Source organism: Anser anser, assembly GCF_964211835.1.
Source record: "Anser anser genome assembly, chromosome: 1".
NCBI classification, from domain to species: domain Eukaryota; kingdom Metazoa; phylum Chordata; class Aves; order Anseriformes; family Anatidae; genus Anser; species Anser anser.
This window is the reverse complement of record NC_139720.1, coordinates 94395039-94416004: the sequence shown is the minus strand read 5'-3', so window position 1 is coordinate 94416004 and position 20966 is coordinate 94395039. Positions and strand designations below refer to the sequence as shown.

The 20966-nt window shown below is 36.4% G+C and overlaps 1 protein-coding gene and 1 long non-coding RNA gene across 2 annotated transcripts in view; both read right to left on the bottom strand.

Annotated features, from left to right (window-relative positions):
- Positions 1-6500, bottom strand: part of ABI3BP (ABI family member 3 binding protein) — a 172234-nt gene extending 165734 nt beyond the window's left edge. Inside the window, exon 1 of the mRNA XM_083821425.1 lies at positions 6378-6500. The gene's annotated coding sequence lies outside the window, so the exon portion shown is untranslated. The remainder of the gene's footprint in view (positions 1-6377) is intronic.
- Positions 6501-12490: 5990 nt separating this feature from the next.
- Positions 12491-20488, bottom strand: LOC310891609. Its single transcript, XR_014577651.1, has 4 exons — positions 20463-20488; positions 19703-19764; positions 18502-18582; positions 12491-12788 (listed from the first exon to the last, which is right to left on the bottom strand). It is a non-coding gene; the product is annotated as an uncharacterized lncRNA (long non-coding RNA).
- Between the last annotated feature and the right edge of the window lie 478 nt (positions 20489-20966).

Genomic DNA, 20966 nt, shown 5'->3' with positions numbered 1-20966 from the left:
ACATCTCGAAGCATCAACCTTGCACGTTGCCAAAGGTCAAAATGATCCAAACAAACTGTAATAAAGATTTCCCTGTTTTAGAACATAATGTTTCATTCCCTCTGCCTTCATCCAACAAACAGCTATCAAGATACGCACAGTTCTTGCTTTGAAATGACTAAGGCTTTTGTAAAAATAACTATTTTCTTCCTTCCCCAGTCAGCTTCATACCTGACTATCATAAAACATTGATTATATATGTAATGCAAGAATATTCATAAAGACATGCAAAACCAGATGATAAAAATATAGCAGCAGCAGCCTGCCTCAGGCATTGATTTGCAAGCCCAAAGCAAGTTTCAGCTATGACTCAGTGGAGTTTGAATATTGGCAATACATTTGGCTTTTAAGGCTTTTGCTTTATCACATAATTCAATAAACATTTTGAACTTTAAGGTTGCTGGTGTTCACTGTTTTATATTCCATATACATTAGTCCTAAAAAATTCACTGTCCCAAAATACAGGCTCTTTTGTCTTTCCTGAGAGTTTCATTAAAATATCTGGACATGGCTAAACAATCACTTCAAAATTAAAAGACGCTTATCACAACACCATACTGCAATTACATCTTATAAGCTATCTATACAGTTTCATGCAAGGCAAAAACTAAACAGAACATCTGAGGCTTCCGATTTTCAGAACACAAAGTTTTCTTTTTACAAACTTGTGTTATGGTATCATTGAGGTTGGAGGGGACCTCCTGAGATCATCTTCTCCAACTCTTAAGTTCAAACAGGATGAGCTAAAACAGTTTGCCCAGGACTGTGTCCAGACAGCTTTTGAATACCTCCAAAGATGGAGACTCCACAACCTCCCTGGGAAGCCAATTAAGGTGTTTGATCACCCTTGCAGTACTAGAGTTTATTCTAGCGTACAGATGGAACTTCACGTGTTTTAATATGTGCCCATTGCCTCTTGTTGTGTCAATGGGCTCTAATGAGAGGAGTGTCTGGCTCCATTTTTTTCATTTCCTCCCATCAAGTAGTTATACACACTGGCAAGACTCCCCACTGAGCCTGCTCTGATCCAGGCTACAGTCACACTTGTGGATCAAATGCCTTGAACAAGCACACCACGTAAGAGACTGGAAGCACTGGAGTCGTCATCAGCTTCTAGATCAACCTGTAGGTATAGTCTGCTCCTTAGTGTAAAGAGAAGTAAGACAGAAGACCATTTGGCATTCAAACAGTAACTGGATAGGACCCCTCCCTGTAAAGCGCTTTTGTTAAAGGCAATTTTAAAAAATATAAACGTTCATCACAACATAGTGCAATGCTGGTGTCCAGACAAGAAGTCACATACGAGCTAAACAATTGCCTTTTTCATTTTTTTTTAATGAAAATTGAAAATAGCCTAAAACTCACAGGAGGTAAGATTACGTGATATAATAGTTTCTTCTTGTCTCAGAGACCATATGACTTCCCATAACAATTGTGATATTGGTTATGTATTTTCTGTATTGGTTATGTATTTTCTGTATTCCACTCCTAAAATCCAGTATGGAGTCACACGGCTAAGCAACCACTAGAAATACTCATATGAGGTTACAGAGACATGTGATTGTTATGTAGACTCCTCACAGAAATCAAAATGAAAGGAAAATTAAAAATAAATAAATTAAAAAGCTGTAACCATCTTGAGGAACTCTGACAGCAAAGAAGGCCAGAAGGGGATAATGGAATATTTGACAGAAAACGAGCAATTTATTTTCACACACCCACTGTATCAGCTGTTGTGCTGAAGGTCACTATTAAGAAAACCACTTGAAAACACTCGTTTTGTCATTGACTGAGATGATTCCAAGCTTTACAAGGTTTTCTCAATTTTAAAACTGGTATTCAGTAGCTCTCAAATCCACACCTTAAAAGAATCACTATGAAATAGTAAGTCATTAGGGGTTGTAAAAGAAGTAGTTATCTTAGGTAGTTTATGGAGAGACTCAACAATCCATAATTTTATACGGCCAAATAACTCAACTATTCCAATATCAACACCTGCTTTTGTAGTCAGAAACTTGGAACTGCACAGAAAGCTGTTCTAAGAAAGAAAAAGATATGAACAGCAAACACCTCAGCAAATTCAGATTGGGAGTTGAAGGTCTCTGAAGAATTCTGAAAGTTCTAAAACCAGAATAAAGCCTTCTGTTTCTGTGTTAAACTATTCCAGAAATAGTAAGACTATCACAACCTCATTATTCCTTATCTAGCAACATGCTACTAAAAGAAGCAACACTTACGACCAAAACTCAAGACCTCAGTTTCTAAAGATCTCAGATTATTTGTTTTATATTATCAGCAAAAATAATTTGATAACCCGTAAATGACATGCAGATTCCACTGCCTTTTTTGGAGAAAACAAGCTTCATAATTGTCAACAATGAATTACGCCAGAAAATCTGTTTCAAAGACCTACTTAATGTGTATTGATGTATGTACTCTAATTCCACTACCAATGACATTTCAGAATTCCTTTCATTCTCAGGGTTATTAAGCATTGGAACGGGCTGCCCAGGGAGGTGGTGGAGTCACCATCCCTGGAGGTCTTTAAAAGACGTTTAGATGTAGAGCTTAGGGATATGGTTTAGTGGAGTACTTAGTGTTAGGTCGGAGGTTGGACTCGATGATCTTGAGGTCTCTTCCAACCTAGAGAAATCTGTGAATCTGTGAATGACATTTCAGAATTCCTTTCATTCTCAGTGACAACAAACCATATCATAAGCACTAACACCTGAGATTTTAATTTATAATGAATGTATCAAGCCAAAAGCAAGTAGAACAAAGTGTTCTTGTAGAAATTCTCCAAGATTTGAGGCTCTTAGTTATGTTCTACTCCACAGTTGGTGTAAATTAAATATGTGAGTATGACCAGGTAGGTCACTTATGTTGGTATAACTAAATTCCTACCTACATCTAATTAGTACAAAAGGCTGGTATTAAACTGCACTAGTCCTGCTCTGCTAATATTGCACAAAGAACTGTCCCAGTTTAGCAAGCTCCTCAGTGTCATGCCAACTAATTCCTCCACCACAATATGAAAACACAGAGGTACAGCAGTGTGATTGGAGAGATCTTGCATAGTTTATACAATGCAAGACTGGTAAAATGAAGATAAATGAAGAGTTTTAGCATCTCTCTGAGATAATAATGCCAGGAACATAATCTGAGAACAGTTCTGGAATGAAACAATCTCATACAAGAGGCAGGTTTCACCTGAACCTTAAAACAATTGGGCTGGTGGCATATTAAAATCAAAAAGGTCACAAACAAGATTTTACATCAAAGAATGCAAGAAATCCAGCAGGTGCAGAAGATGGCACAGAGTGTCAATGCTATTATAGATGAAGATGCAGAAGTTCTGTATCCTCAAAGCAATGGAGAACAAAATTGAAAGCCATTTCTATCCTCTGCTTGACTTACAGAAAGCCATCTAAGCACAATATCAAGGAAAAACATTGGCACAAATACCAGTACACAAATAGTCTTTGTTTAAGAACAAAATATAACAGTAATCAGACTTCAGTTATTTCTGTTTGGACAAATATCCTAAATGTATGTAACACAGTAGCTATGTTTTTAGACCTTATCTGTGACTGTTTCATGGAACAACTGACTGTTAGGGAAGTCACAAGAGAAGGCAATGGGACTCCTGGACATGGGTTGCATGGAGGTTCTGATTTTAAAATTTACTTGTGAGCAGTTTCCTTGTGACAGCAACCATAGCATACTATATTACACACTCCTACAGCTTTGATAAAGGTTGAAAAGTACTCACCTGCATGTAAAGTGCAAATTACTTAAGCATACTATTCTGAAAAGCACAGGGTCCATACATACTGCCTGGCAAAAGAAAGCTTCATCCACAAACAATACAGTCAATAAAATTATTGAAAATAAGGGAAAATGTTACATAACACTAACATTGTGCCCAAATGATCAGTATCAATATTAAAAAAAAATACAAAAATGTAACAGATTTAACTGTAAAAAACAACAACATCAAAACCACAGTTGGACAGATAGTTTGAAATGCAGCTAACACATGGAAGCAGAACTCATAATAAATCTTTCTTCAAATACATCAGGAGTAGGAAGCCTGCCAGAGATTATGTAGGGCCAACTGATAAATGAGAAAAAGGAACACTTACAGAAGATACATGCATCTGCAGCAAAGCTAAATGACTTCTTGGTACTGGTTTTCACAGAGGCCTCTCCAACAGGAGTCCTTCTCTTAGAGGCTCGTTAAAAAAAAGTGACAAAATGAACTGTAACACATCAGCAAAACCTAACTATTTTCACCCAAGTGTTCTGAAATGACTTAAGGATGAAAAGGCTAAACTATTAATCATTGTATGTAGCTAAAATTGGCTTGGTATCTGATAACCTGAATAAAAAACGTGACGTCTGTTAAATAAATAAAAATAAAACCAACAAAAACCACATGTATTCAGGAAAGCTGCAGGGAACTACAGGCCTGAAAGCCTGGATTCTGTAATAGAAAAATCATGAGGAAGTGTAAAAAAGCATGGACAAGGCATTACTATGTTCTCTGGAACGTTTTGAAGAAGCTGACCTGTAGATAACAACAGAGTTGTTAATTCATACGTTTATTTTGAGAAGTCTTTCACCAAATCCTCCATTAAATCTGTTAAGGAACCTCAAAAAACACGGTGAAAGACAACAGGCCCCTGAAGAGATAACTAAGAGACAAGAATCAAAAAGATGCATCTGTAATCCTCTTTCTGAACAGTCGTATTTTTCCCAGATGACTCTAAACCAAGCAAGTTTGAAAGGACAGGCAAGGACAGAAAAACTGGGTAACAGTCAAGGGTTCAGTGTCAGAGGCAATGCTCGAATTCAAAAGACAGTGAAGCAATTTTTCCCTGTAAGAATTAACATAGTGGACAGCTGGTACACATGGGACAAAAGAAATGCACATGTTTTAAATACACTTGAACAATATATATAGCATGGAAAATAGAGAAGAAGCATGAGAATAAGAATCAGCAACTGGAATAGATGCTGGCTTTTAAGAACAGATCATCACTTTGAAATATCTCAGCTTCTTCATTTGTGAGATTGAATTACTAACTAAAATCTTCTACTTGTAAGCATTCTTGATATTTCTTTCCAAACAGTTGGATTGGAAAGTGATAACAGGGATTGACTTTTACCATCTCTTTCCAAAATCCTACCTTAGCTTCTTCAGGAAAGAATCTTTTCAAGGAAGAGAAAAGATTACTGATGAGAGCACTTGACAAAACAACATCTAGGTCTGGAAGTCCCTCTGAGAAAAAAAATATCACAAGTTTGAATTAAGTATGCTTCTCGTAGTCACTACCAGGGACAAGAAACTGGTTGGGACCCCTGTTCCAACCTAGTACAGATTATGCTCTTTGAATTCTTTGCACCCAAGTGGAAATTAATCTACTTAGCATACATACAAGTCTGATGAGTTTACAAAGCTTAAAAAAAAAAAAAAAAGAGAGTAATGAAAGACATACTACTAGTAAAATGAGGCAAGTATCTCTATCAGGCATACCACTATAACAAATCAAACTTTACTCATTCATAGAATCATAAATTTGGCTGAGAATTAAAAGTATATCAAACTGATGTTTAACTGAAAAGTTCCAAATTCTCATTAAGTGTCATTAACATGACTTTCCAGCTACACCCCCTTCTGAGATTTCACAATAACTGATGTGTTAAAAAAAACTTTCTATGTCATTACATCACCATTTCCATGTATAAATCTATTTTTACATAGTTTTCAGCTTTAGTTTTACAAAGACATTAATTTACAATCTTTTCTCACCTTGGTATCTGCTTATTTTCACATAATTTACCTATTGCCAGACTACGAAACAACTTTATTAGTAAACTGCAAGTGGAAAATGGCATACATGACAAGTAAATGGCCAAATTCCATTTTGAACAAACTTCAACTAAACTAAATTCACCGTTCAATGCTAGTTTTTCCTTAAATACATGGCTCACTTTTAAACGAGGAATAAAACCACATTGGGAATATGAGTATTTTATCGATCTTAAACGCTTGGTAACAGAGGTTTAAAAAAAATCTCAAACAGTACAATAGCCATGGATTCAATTTGACAAAAAAAAGAGAGCACTAGCAGACACAGTATCATGATTACGTCTGACATAAGACATAAAAAATGTAGAAAATGAACATATATTTAAGCAGAAAAATCCACAAATTTGAATTTTTTTATTACATAAATATAAAAATTTGACACATGAAGCTCCAAGCAGTCTATGCTTCCCCCTTCGATCTTTTCTAGTCTATTGTGAAATATCAGATCCTATATTATGGTTACCTCTTCAGACAAAACATCCCGATGTTCATCATCCGTGAACTTTCTCTTTTGAAGATGTTATTCTTGTGACTAGCAGAATCAAATATGAGGGAGGCAAAAGGTTTACTCATCCCCAAGGGAGAGGCTCAATTCAGCTTTTCAAGCTTTCCTAACCTTAGTCAGCAGGCTTGTGTGATAAACCCACACACCCAGTAATTTCTTGAAATAATTCTCAGGGGAAAAATGGGAGGGAAGGGAAAAATAAAATAAATCAGCCAAGCACTGAGCACTTGACTCACGTCTAGGTTGACACTGTATATTTTACCAGATTCCAATAATAGTTACATCATGTCTTTATACAAAATACAACATAGCCCAGCTAGCAGCAAAAACACAGAGATTCTAACAGAACATACATTTCTCAGACAAACAGGTAACTAGGCAAGGATTTTAACACATAAAAACCTAAATGAATTAGTATTAGCTTGCAAAGTCAAGAAGTCAGGAGTTAGTAACAGCAAGGGTCACACACACCCTTAATCTATCGTGATCAAATACTACTAAGCCAAATTCCCCCAGGAAACCTGCCTCATTCAGTGTACAGGATGGTTTGTGCTCTTTGAATAGAGTAGTTGAATAACATGTGGTGAGAAAACAGAACACACGGCAATGAATCCTGAAAATCCCAAGACACAGGATATACGACACGAGAGTTAGGAAACTGGAAAAGAGCTTGGAAAAAACTATTTTTGATATGATGGTATAAGCAATATATATATATAGCTACTTTTAATGTTAAATTTCAAGCAATATTTGAATAAAAGGGTGGATTTGAAAAACAAAGTGAAGCTTTGATACATCCATATGCTGTAGCCTGACAGTTTGCTCCCAGAAACAGTTGCCTTCTCTTGAAAATGGGGAGAAGCCATCCATGGACAGACAGAAAGACTTTTTTCAGCTACATATCCTTACATCCTTTTCTCATTTAGTGTAAGAAAATACTTGCGGCTAGGCTGTTAGAACAAGTTCAATCATCACCTTAAAACCATCAATTTATTAATGCAAAATGAAATTAATATGATTTTGAGATTGATGAAACTTGGGAAAATAAACTGCTAGGCTGTACCTTCTGATTCAAATAAAATATATATATATTTTATAAACAAGCTGAAAAGAAAAATAATGCATGCTAACAACTTTTGAGACATTATAGGACATGTAGCAGTTTCCTAAATATTTTTACTAAAATCTCTACAGAGCCACCAGAAGTTCTGCTTCTTGTCCAGTTGTCAGAGGGAGAACCTGTCCTGTAAAACGCTGTGCTAGACACACTAGTGTGATGCCATTTCTTTGAGGCATAGTATTAACAATTGTTTAAGAATTCACTAATAGATATTCTGGTATGTTTTACATTAGAAAATTTCACCAGTCCAACAAGAGAATTATTTTGTCAGACTGCTAGTAAATGCCATTGCCTCAGTTTTGATCATAGATGATTAAGCTGCAAGTATTTTTTATTGCCTTAGGCTAAAGTCATTTGGCATTGTAACAGTAAAAGCTAGGGAATTTTAGCTTACTAGAAGATTTTCTGGTAATTCTATTTTTCATGAACATGTTTACAGCTAACCATCAGGCTTTAAGCTGCTTGCACAATCCTTTAACCTGTGCCTTACTCATGCACAATGCCACATAGTACAAAAGATTTAGAATCACCACCGTCATAAAGCAGCAAGAAGACGGTTGCCAAACCTAAGCAAGGGGCAGCAGAAATGAAATTCATTAAATTTCAGGGAAAAAAGGCATTTGTGCATGTTGTCTCGAATGACTAGAAACTCCTCTGACAAAAAAAAAAAAAAAAAAAACTACAAGTTGAGTTGAAAAAGCCTCTGCATTGTGACTGAGACAGATTCTGCCTGTCCCCACAGCCACCACTACCACCAAGCAGATACCTCTGGTGCTTCTTCCACTTCTGCAGGTGAACCAAACCAGATGAAAACCAAAGAACACTGGACAGCCTTCCCAAAGCAAGCAACAAAAAGAATGTGTTAGTTGGAAAGCCTGGCCACCCTGATTTGCTTGAAAGGTGCAGACCCTTCACTGATACACTTCAAAGCTCAAACATCAAGATGATATTCATTAAAGAAACTGAAATTCTGCTGAAACTCGACAGGAGAGCAGAGGATGAAAAAAAAAAATTCCCTTTGTTTGCTGACATTATTGCTTTATTATCTGACTGGCCGGTCACCAAAATCTTGTTTAGTCTAGCATTAAGTTTATCTTCTTCCCACTGAACAGGACCTGGTACTCAAGCAGTCGACCCAGATGCAATCTAAAAATAGTATCTACTCTCAGGCATAAAGCTTAGAGAAAAAATGTGTGTTGCAGTGGAGAAGAAGCAAACACCTCAAAAAATCACATCTGAATAATGTTCAAATAGCTTCACACATATTAACGGAAATTTTATTCTTGGTCAAGCCTACAAAAAGCTGCACTCCTTATTGAAATTGATAAAGAAAATGCTGAAAATTAATTAATCTTTGACAAGGGCCCACATTTTCACTGACATTTTGGAAGACTGTAATTCTGCTACAGCACCTTAGCCAGTGCAAAGATTTGCCCAGTAACATACCAGCAAAATAACAAAGATGAAGATAATGACTTTAAATAAAGGTGATCACTAAGCCAAATGTTTCTGTCTTGGGAATGTGGGCTCCTTTTGGGTAAGTGCAGATAGGCAAGAGTATTGGTTCTTCCTAAACTTAGAAATGTAGCAAAATTTAGGTTAGGGATCTGTTGATTTGCACTTTATGATGATTTTCAAGTTGCAAAAATACAGCAATTCCACATCTTTCATAATTCTCAAGACATATGGCAGAAGTGAAAGAACTTACAATAAATACACAATTATTCCCATCTTTTTACATACTTTTATGGGGGAAATTGAAATTTTGCTTTGGGAAACTTGCTAGTGTGGCTCATCTAAATTAAAGGGGCATGGTATTAGAAAAAATGCGTTAGAAGTCCACAACTATGTACATCATTAATTCAAAACAAAACGTTATTTGTTCTGCCAGTTGCAGAGGTATTACCAGTTGCAAAAATCAGTATTGTTTCCATGCTGTAATGACATCTGTATCCTAGAGAGGACTGGACTCAGCAGTTTTATCTGCAATAACTCTGTGTAATAAACTACACAAATATAACAACAATTTGATTATGAGGATTATTGCTTAAACTCTTCTGTTTATTTCATTTGAATTATTAGCGCTAATCATATCCAACCATATGTGGCTATTCTCTCTTTGCACACACTTTGCAGGATCTGAGCTGTTTTTCCTCATTTACCTACAAATCACAGTGCCGTGTGCCCAAGAGTTTTTCATGCCAGCGCTGTTAGCAGAGAGCCAAATCTCCATTAGTATTTCCTTTCAATGCCCACAGCATCGTTCAGCCCTGAACTAAGAAGAGTCAATAGCTAGAGTAATCCCACAATTCAGAGGCTGAAACACTGACAGCATAATTCCATTGCTATACAACTTCCACATGGGGAAGGAAAGAAACTTTTGGCATAGACAGCGTATTTTCCATAGTAAAAGTTTCATCATTTACTTCTCCCCTTTCAATTCTAGGCAGAGTTACCAAGCCTGCTATGCTTGGACAAATGCCTGGTGGTTTACTCAGCCTGAGGTAAGCAGGGGGTGCTTCAAAGCCCATCCAGATCCACTTGTGATACCATAGTGATAGTTTATTTTCTACATAAAGCACCATTGCCTATTTCTGCAGTTGATTCTTAGAGGATTTTATACTCACTGGATCTCTGTCTTCCTCCAGGAGGTCGACTAGAGGAGAAAATACAAAAACCTTTTTTTTTTGCTGTGGCAGAGACTCAGACACACAATATTTGGCATGGTTATACTTCCAAAAAATCCCTGTGTGGACATAGCTTTTACTGGCAAAAGAATACTAGTTAATGTCACATTTTGCTGAATTAGGCTGAGCAGTTTTTCAATGATTTATACTTTTTCCATTGCTACAAGGTTTCAGCAGTCCAACAATTTTCCTAACCCAACTGTCCTTAAAATAAATATGCCCTTCAGCAACAGAAAACAAGCCTGAAGTCAGGCCCAGATCCAGGGTAAAATTTACACCATTTAAAGTCACTTCCTTCAAGAGATGGCAGGACAGAGGGTGTCCTCATTTAACACAATATGCCTATATCTCCATTTCTGTTTTCAAGCTTTGTGTTGGAATTATTTTATTTGCGGGAATACAATAATGATTTCCTCACATAATGTAAGTATTTCCACATTATAAGCCTTTTCACACAGAAACTTCCTGAATATTTTAAGTGGCTGAGAGTTACCAAATTCCAAAAGAAACAAGATGGCTCCCTCCCAATCTCTCCCAGTACATTTTTCAAGGAAAAACACAGGTGCAAAACTGTCAATAGACTTTTGCCTTCAGGCTAAATGGCAGTGAGTGCTGAAAGCAAGCAGAATGCATACAAATAGCTTGCATTTTTGTCTGACTTCATACTGTCTAGGACTTTAACCAATACATTTAAAAAAAATAATAAGAAGAAAAGGACTTTCATTTAAAGGTATTTCTTTCTGCAGAGAAAGAGCAAAGATGGGGAGGATGAGCAGCACTCGTGTTGTTCTTCTCTCTCTGATGTAGAGAGGACTTGAAGCAACTACAGACTCCCACTTAGAACTTCTGCGTATTCTGTACATGCGTACACTTTCATATGCACAAAAGCTATTAACACTTTTAAACTGCTTACAACAACGAAAAGCAATTGACAGCTGTGCAAGGAGTTAACTTTGGATAGACAAAACCTCTTTAAGTTTTCTGTGAACTACAGTGAAACCTTCTAGCCATAGAGCAGTAAAATACAATTGTCGGTCTTGAGAGAATGAAAAATCATAAACAATATTACTTGTCAATTCTGAACATTCATTTGCATTAATGAATCGTAGAATGGCTTGGGTCGAAGGAACCTTAAAGATCCTCTAACTCCAACACTCCTGCCATAGGCAGGGATGCCACCCACTAGATCCAGTTATTAAGGTACTAAAAGTATACAGGCCAAATATGAAGTAGCCATCCTTCAGCACCTAGTATACGCAAGCTACTCCAAAAACCAACTAAAATTCTAAGAACCAAAGGAATGAATTGAAACTGTAATGCAGATTACTGGGTAATATCATAATAGGTTTGGGAATTAAAAGCTCTGCTGCTCACAAAGCAGCTGAAACTGTCCTGAGATGAGCCATTTCAAAGTTACCAGAACAGACAAAGTGTTAACCTGATCAATGACAGAAATTGGTGGTGATGGCTAATACAGCTGAAACACAATTAATGACAACACAGAATTTATATTCTTAAACTCTGTCCTGATCAAGAGTGTTTTTGAAAACCCTCTTCCTGGCCTTCTGTTTTAAAGAACAGGGTGGCAGTGATGGAGAAATTACCAATTCCAAGCAATTTCTTTATTCATGCTATAGCTTGAATCATCCACTGACAATATGAAATAATAAACAGTTATTGGTCAGTCTACGCATTGTTACTGGAAAAGCATCTCAAAGAAGTCAGAAGTGTGGCCTGTATCTCACCTACCTAGACAGCCAAGGAGAGGGCACATCACCTAGTAAAACACTGAGCTTGACACACACTAACCAAATCCTTGGCACAAACTTTTGGGCTTCATTTCTTCCCCAAACCACAGGAACACTGAGCACCAGCCCTTCCAAAATTAAATTGAATGTATTGTAAGAAATGCCATTCACATTTTTCTTTAAATTTGATCACACAAACCCAGCTGAGAACAATATCTCCATCATCTCTCCTGGTCATGACCTGCACTAACTCTGCATTCAGTACTCTACAGCCCGCCTTACCCTGGTTCACAGTCAGCACAACACACAGTCTAACACAGGGCTGCTACTACAAATGGAAAATCTCCAATTCCCAGGAGCACGTGCAATGTGTGGCTCAGGTCACACCCTTTCTGACATAGTACACTGTGTTCAAAGTCTCACGGTTTCTTCAAACACCACTTCCCCTCAAAGCATGCCAAAATACCAATCCCAAAAAGGCACCACCCACATGAACTTTTAAACTGTTTTAAAAAGAGCATATTTACTACTAAACCATTGTCTTGCCTATTTCTAAATGACTGAAAAAAAATACTGAATTAAACCAGAACGCAACATGCATGACAGAAGGGAATTACACTAACTGGATTACAAATTTAAATGCATAAAGTGAAACTGAACACCAGTAATATCAAACCAAAATATTCAATACCTCAAAACCTACTTTCAGCTATTCAGAGGATTGTTATTTGTAAGAGTCTGCCCATCTTTCTTTCAAGTTAAATATCCAGCTATCTGTCTCTTCAAGGAGCCTAAGGAAACTAGAAGCATCTTCCTGCAAATAAAAAAAAAAAAAAGGCAATAAATAATATCAATTCATTTTTTATAACAGAAGGAAGTCATTAATTTACCATATGCATCTACCTGTGCTTCAGCTTGAAGCTTAAAATACACCAATTAGTTTGGAATAAAAAGACAAAAAGCAGTGCAGCAAGTGTTTTGATGACTTAACTATGCCAATCAGCAAAAATGAGGGTTGAATGAGTAATCAAAATAATTAGGAAAGAAACAGACAACAAAGCAAAGAATAACATAAATATATCATGTATAAAGCCAGGGCTTAACAACACAACTCTTCTCAGTTCACATCATTATTCCACATCCCCAGCTCAAAAAGGAGATGTCAGAACTGAAAAGGTAAAGAAAAAGCAACAGTGACGAAGGTACAAAGTGAATTCTACATGAGGGATGATTAAAAAAATTACGACTTTTCAGCCAAGAAAACAGATGCTGAAAGCTAATACACTAAAGATATATAAATCACTATGGAATTGAAAAGACAAATAGGAAGCAATTATTTGCTGTCTGTCCAAACACAAAGCCAGGAAGTGTTAAACTAAACTAACACGGGCAGAAACAGAGCAAACCAATTGTTTCCTTTTTCTCCTAAAGCACTTCTTTAAAAAAACTGTGGAACTTTAAGACATAGGATGCACACAGCTTTTTCTCACTTCTGCTCCTTCCTTCTCACACTTGTCCTCTGCTCCAGCATGAGTTCTCCATGGTCTACAGGTCTTCAGAAGAAAAGTGCTCCGGGATGAGCCTCTCCACAGGCAGCAGTTCCTTCAGCTATGTTTACCTGCTCCAGCATGAGTCCTCTACGGGCTGCAAGGACTATCTGCTCCACAAAAGACCACCTCCTCCCCCCTGTTTTTTGACCTTGGAGTTCCCTCTGTCATTTAGCACTTTTAAAAAATGTATTATTATTATTCTCATTATATTTTTTTTCATGTGTTAAATAAAAAAAAAATACAGGAGAAAAAAAAAAAAGAAAATAGTAGGTAAGAGTACATATAGTCACAGTTTTAACAGATCCTAAATAAATGCCTGCAGCAAGAACTGGAAAAGAAACACAGCCAGCATAAAGAAAGTATAATTGTGAGACACAAAAATGCAAGCTTGAAAATATAAGTGAAAGAGGGGGACTGTTTTCTAACTTGTAGAACTACACAAGACGGATTTTTATTTTTGTCTTTTGGGTGTGGGAGAGGGTAATCTAATCCAAAGAAAGCTGGAAAGAAAGTCTGAGTGTGTATCATCTATCTGAACTAGAAAACCACAAAACTACCATTTCAGGCAGCAGACATATTGATGTTATCAGTGTAATTTTCATTAGAGCACTTAAAAATTTTAAATATTTCTGTGTAATATACACATGCATCATTTTGAATTATTCCTTACTTCATGACGTTTAATTCATCTATGGCATTCTTTCCTAAAATGGTTTCAGTTTTAACAAATGCACATTTTTAATAGAAAGGGGAATTTTTAAATATTCCTGAGAAAGCCTGGATAAAAGGTTAAAGCATTACATATCAAAGAAGGGATAGTAAAAAGCAGCTTTAATAAAAGCAGTACTTTCTGCAGGAGATTCACAGAAAAGCACTGATGGAGGCTTAAATATAATACAGAGCCTACTGTTACTTGCATATGAAGGTCTTCGGAGAAGGTTAGCACAAACACAGCAGGGTAAATTCTTTGATCACAAAATGGAAAAGCAAATTATTACATAAAAAGGAAAACAAACTGTCCCAATACCAAAGGAGCACAGTGTTTCTCCTTTGTTGCTTATGAATTCAACATGCTTGTTACAAATGGAAGAGAATTTCAGAAGACACGTCAAAATTTCTTTCTTACATTCATTAGCAAGACCTTATTTGAATCTAGTGACAAGAATACTTGCCAAAAGGGGATCACAAATGGAAGTAATTTTGAAGCAGACAGATTATGAGCTCAGCAAAAATATCTCACTTTATTATTGGACTTTAACTCGTTCATCACTCATGAAGTTAGTAGTTGAAGGCTGCTCATCTACGGAGCAATAAGATTTAAATAAGAGTAGAACAAAAACTCCAAAGCTGCCTATCACCATCTCACATAGTACGTCCTGTCGGACAGAGTATGATTCTAGAGAGAAACACACAGGCAACCAGGACAGAATTACTAACTAGCAGGTGCCATTACATAACTTCAGATTGATCAAACTGTCAAGAACAAATCAATTCTGTATGTAAAATACAGCTAAATATTGTTTACTATTCATACCTTACATTTTTACAGCCTGTTTTAAGACATAACTATTCTTACAAGAAACTCACAGATGGATCGTTACCTCCAAAACTGTTTTTAATCAAATTTACCCCGCCCTACACACAGGTTCCCTATACAGCTCAGTCTTACGAACTTTCACTCTTACTGAGCATCAAAAATGGCAAGGTTACTGACATCTACCAGCTTGTGTTTCAGTGTTACAGAAACTGCAGCTTTGGGGTTACTATGAGTGAATAATCTGTGCAATTGTTTTATTACACAAAGCATCTGTCAATTCCAAAACAGGATCAAAGCACTTTAATAGCTTAATTTGTAGTGGCTGGCCTTCTGCCACATTACGAATATCTGTTTCCATTGATGCCAGAACAAAACCATAAAGCCAACATAAAACTGGCAACATATCCTCTGACATACAAAATGGAAATACATTTGCATAGCCAAAGCAAAGGGTTATTACAACCCTAAAAACGGAAATATGCTAAACAGGATTTAATCAGTATTAACTTGCTTTAAAAGTAGGCAGACACACAGTAGTATAGCATAGCTATGTAAGTCATGGCCCATGTATTTTTACATGTGTTCTAGGCCAAATTAGTACAGCTGAAGCCTATGGTAGTGGCATTGGGTATTACTTACTGTGGAACCCTATGCACTTGTTATGTATCTGGAAGATCCCACAGAACACTGTCGATCTTATGGGCGTGTTTCATCTCAGAAAGATCATGCTAATCATTCTGCCTAAGCTGGAAAACAACTCCAAGCAAGTTGATCTCTAATGATGCAAAACTGAAAATTAAGGGAAATAAATAAATAAATGAAATCTCAAGCAGGTGGGAAAAACCAATCAAAAAAGATAAGAGAATAGCATCTGAAAAGGAAGAGTGCTCAGGTGTATAAGAGAAGGGTCACAGCAGAGAAATTTTGGCTATGGAAAAATGATGACTCCAAAGCAGAATATACACACGTTAACTAGGGAAGTGTGAAAGGCCAGAGAACCCTTTCCAGCCGACACGATCACAAATGGCCAGACAGCAGGTAAGCCTCTAACAACAGATACTAATAAACCAGAAACAAGGATCTGCTAGCAACTACTCTGCCTTCTTTTGTCATTTGCCAACCTCCAAAGTCTCCCCAAAATATATGCATATGCTCAGTGCTAATTAAAATACTCAAACGACTTCAAAGGCTTTTCTCCTTTCTGCTTCCTCAAAACCTCCTCAAAATGCACCATTGCTTGGATCCTGGAAACTACTCCAGATCACTCTCTCTAAAACCATGGTTTAGAAACCCATTCTCAGAAAAAAAAAGACAAACAGCAGAGTCAAGGCAAGAAACACACTCCACACTCCCCCACACCACACCACCCCCCCAAAAAAAAAAAAAAAAAAAAGGCCAAAAAAAGTGAACACATTAGAGAACCTTGGGGCCATTCACAAACTAGAGAGAGGAAGACCTCACAGCAATCTAATAAAAAAAGAGAGAACAGGAAATGACAATAGTGCATGACTGTAAACAGATTTTAAATGGAAAATCACCTCTGCTTACTTTTATTTAAACAGGATTGTTTTAAATAATTATTAAAAAAAAAAAAAAGGAAAAAGAAAAACATACTTTACCTCTTCCCACACAAAATATTCAGCAAAATAATACTGTCAAAATTATTTTTAGGAACTAATCATTAAACCAATTTTGCACCTGAAAAACCCTGCCATGTAGATAGGATTTAACAGTACAATTGGAGCCCTCTTACAGCAGCAGTCAAGTTGCATGGTGGATCCTTGCAATACATACTTGTAAGTACCCACAGAGATTAACTGAGTGCATGATTTTGTGGATGAATTTTGCACTTAAAAGTGATGTTTTTATACACTCACATAAATAATCCTAACAACCTAGTGACCATATTGCTTCTAACGTAGAAGGTGGTTGATATCCACAACAAAATGTAACCTGCAGCCCCCTGTTTCTTCCTTAGCATCTGGCAGCCAGATGCTAAGCTCAGAGATGAATGCAAACAAGAAACCAGTGAAACACTGTGAAACAAATCTATTTTAATAAAACATCCATAATTGAGGAGTCTGGAGACTTTTTCAAGCTGACACCAGGAGCAAAGACCCAAAAGACGAGTTCCCAGAGGACCCCAAAGTTGTAAAATAGAGTAAGCTATGTCAGGCAGAGTCAGACTAGCTGTGGTTTATGGCCACGACATTTTAAAAGGAGATGAATTTTTGAAGACCTGGGCCATAAAAAGGAAATATATATACTTAACTACTGCAAAAGCCCTGGAGCTTTTGGTCATTAGCCTCAAAGTAGTCTAACTGCAAAGAATATTTACTACTGCTAAAAACATCCACTGCATTTTTTCCCTCATCAGAGGTACCCATATATATTAAATCTAAGCACATTAATCAATACCAACCTTTATTTCACAACATCTAAGCCCAAAATGTGTTAAATAATATTGTTTTTAGTAAGAAACAATGCTTATAAACATGCCAAATGGTCTTAACACAGTGGAAAGCATTGTCAAAAAAGGAAAATCTAAAACTGAAACATGCAACCACAGGAAAACAGAAGACAGAGAAAGGCTTGACTGAGAGAAGAAGAAAAAAAAAAAGAAAAAAACAGACCATTCTCGAGAAAAACAGACAATAATAACAATGATGATCCAAAAAGTTTCAGACTGATAAACAATACAAACGTGAAATTCAACATCATGCCAAAATAATTAGCACGTACTGTTTCAATCATATAAGGAGAACACATCCATCCACTTCTCTTTAAAAATATTAAGAGAAAAACTTTACTTAGTCAAACAGAATATCAACACAATGGGAATTCCCCAGGAAAAATGTAATCAAAATTTTCTTATCCATCAGTCTGTCATGCATGAATGTTTTCAATGAATGGTACAACTAGATATCAATAATAAGCAGCTTAACATAGTCTGGAACTACAGACATCATCATTTTTATTATTACATGTTTTTTGCATGACGTGATCTGTAAGAAGGAATAATGCTGCTTAGAAAATATGACTGTTCACAGTAAAATATTTGGATTTCTTCAAAAGTAGAATCTTAATTCAGCGTCTCTTGATTTCTACAAAAAAAATGGATTATTATTACTCTACCCTGCAGTATCCTTTTTTTTTTTTTTGGGGGGGGGGGGGGGCAGTTGAATACTGTACTCTCAACTCACTGCAAAGTAGTGTGTGATTTTTTAAAAATAGATACCTGAGTCCTATGAATATTAAAAGTACTTGTTCCCAAATTTAAATGTATTCTTCCAAAGCAAAGGAAACAGCAACAAAAACACGGAGCACTTCACCATAAGTACATGTAACACATATTTGCCCGATGACACAAAGAAATCAGTTTTACAAATGAAGAACCTTATCTCCCACTACCACTGTTCTAGCAACAACATAGCCTGTACCTTTCACACAGGAAATGGATTCTAAGCCGGATCTTTGTGATGAAAAGCGTCTTTATATGTTATGATAACAGCATCCCAGCCCTGAAATTATGAAAACAAAATCCTCGTTTTAGACTGAAACACTGAAACAGCATTCTGAATACAACTGCAAATTTACATATAATCTCCTGAACATCTAATGCCAACTGCTCATTTGTCTAATGCCAACAGCCTTCCCTGTTTCTAACAGAGAACTTTAATCAAACAAAATGATCTAGCAACAAAAACTCTGGCACTAATTCTAAAAATACATTAGCAAAGAAGTTGTGGTTTCTTTCTTGGAATTGAATTGTACCACAGATTAACAGAGATTGTTGGATTCTTAAAGTATCCCTTAAAGATTCCTCCAGAATTCAACAGTAAATCTGAAAAACAAATGACAGTAAAAAGAACAAGAAAAACAGGGCTTTCACCTATTTGCTATGCTCAAACATATTATTTGTAAATCCAGAGAACCAAACATTTACACAGACTACATTCTTTCTTTCCACCATCCTTGTAACACATGTCTATATGGTTTAAAATATATATGTGTATATATATATTTTTTTGTTTTATCTGAAAAGATGCTTTCAGGAATTCCAAAAGATGGGTTGATACAAATAGTTTTCTGTAGCTTTCAAGATATAAAATGAGGGACTGCAACCAATCCAAAAGTAACACAGCCACTTAAGTGTATTCTCTTTCAAAATCCTTTACGAAATGAATATGTTTTTCAGTCATGTTTATTAATAGGCATGATTAGTCTTGCTAAAATGACTTGCTGTTTTAGTCTAACAACTAAAACCAATCGGTCTGCCTGACAAACTCCAGAACAGCTCGTGGCACCCTCCTCCAACTCTGGGGCGGTGCAGGGGGAGAACAACGCACGTGTCTTCCCATTTCACAACTGCGATTCATCTGCTCGGCAGCAATGGATGCTACCCTGATCAGCACAAAGCCAAACAGATTTCCTATCGGAGAGGAGAAAAAAAGATGGTCCCTATCACTCGTCATGATGTTCTGCCAGTGTTGGTAACTGAGTTCACTTCTAAATTTAAACTCACTTATTATACAGACTAATTATTTCACTTTGTCTGCAGAAACATACCCAATACCTATGTAAGTTTTCTACATGTAATTAACTAAGTCTATAGACAAAGTCAATAAACCTTATACTTACTTGATTAAGGGTTTCACCTATCTCATCAGAGAGGTAAAATACCTTGTTTGAGTCACATCACCCTGCAGGAAAATAGAAGTGAAAAAATTTAAACTTTTTTTTCTTTTTTCTTTCGGACAGCTGTCCAGATAGATAGAGTTTTAAAACAACCAAAAAAACTGTGCCAAAACTGAGCCTCTAGGCTTTCCAAAGCAATCTTTTTGCACAAATTCCCACCCAAAATCAAATAAATCACAATTTATACATCTGTCCCAATTCAGATTTAAAATAGTTATCAAAATACAGAAATTGTGGGTTTTGATCCACTCGATGGACAATACAAAACAAAAAACAATGGAATAGCTAGCTAAACTACAGATTCACCAAGAACAACCCTGATTCAATCCTTGGCAATGTACTTCATTTAAAAGGTCTGTTGAATTCATGTTACACAGAACTGTCAGATTACTGGTAGAATCCATGAAAGTACATGGATTTGCTTCTTTTTCCAGTAATATGTTTTGCTGAATATGACATTTGCGAGAAAATACATGTGCATAAGCTACAGATGAGAAAACACAGCAGAGAAGCTTACACAGGAAGGACAAATAGTGTTAGTACAAGTTCTTCCATGATGTCTCCTCACAGCAGTACCTGTTCTCCAGGCAAGACAAGTTTAATGCCCAAACCAATTTAGCTTTTGACTTCTTAGCAAAAGCTGCCAACAAAGATACCGGCACCAATAACAGTGGTTATTTGTGCAGTTTGGAAAGCAACCCACCGTGAGCCGAACTGATGCAAACAGACGTTACACAGGCTGCGAAACAACCCTCAGTAGGCACTTTTAGGCATAAACTGGTATTTACACAAGGCTACGTATGTGGTAAGAGCTACCACAAGTCTGAATGGGATTTCAACACTCCAAGGTGCAGTAAAACAAACATTATAGTTTAAGGAAGTTCACCAGATATAATGCAGTAACTAAGAATAGTCCACTCTTTAATTTAGAACTTTAATTGTATACAAATTTCCATATTCTCCAATAAATGTACTCCTCTTATTTATTAATCACATCTCCTTGACTCTCATTAAAATAGTTAGAAATCTCAATATATGGCTTACCTGTTGATTAAGCTATTTTATCATTGTCTCTAAACAAGTGCACAAACACAATACATAATCTAATTTTTACATGCCGAGGGAGAAAAAAACAACTGTTATTGACCAGGATAACCTGTAGAAAACTGCAAGTCATTAAGCTCTTAAGGAATCCAGGTGTTTTGGC